This window comes from Sinocyclocheilus rhinocerous, unplaced genomic scaffold, assembly GCF_001515625.1.
Source record: "Sinocyclocheilus rhinocerous isolate Xijiao unplaced genomic scaffold, SAMN03320098_v1.1 scaffold1054, whole genome shotgun sequence".
NCBI classification, from domain to species: domain Eukaryota; kingdom Metazoa; phylum Chordata; class Actinopteri; order Cypriniformes; family Cyprinidae; genus Sinocyclocheilus; species Sinocyclocheilus rhinocerous.
The window spans coordinates 149,190-149,391 of NW_015654511.1; positions in this window are offsets into that span (position 1 = coordinate 149,190).

Sequence of the window (202 nt, forward strand, 5' to 3'; positions counted from 1 at the left end):
TTACCGCCACCTATCTCTCAAATGGACCATTGACACTCTATCTACAATCTCAATTAGGCGTGTCAATATTCCATTTGAGAGACAGGTGGCGGTAATGCACTTATAATGATGGCAGTAATGCAACACTATGGATGCCAACTGCTGTAAAACTCCAACGAAGAAGAAGACAAACATCACTATTGTGATGTACATTTGTGTTAGG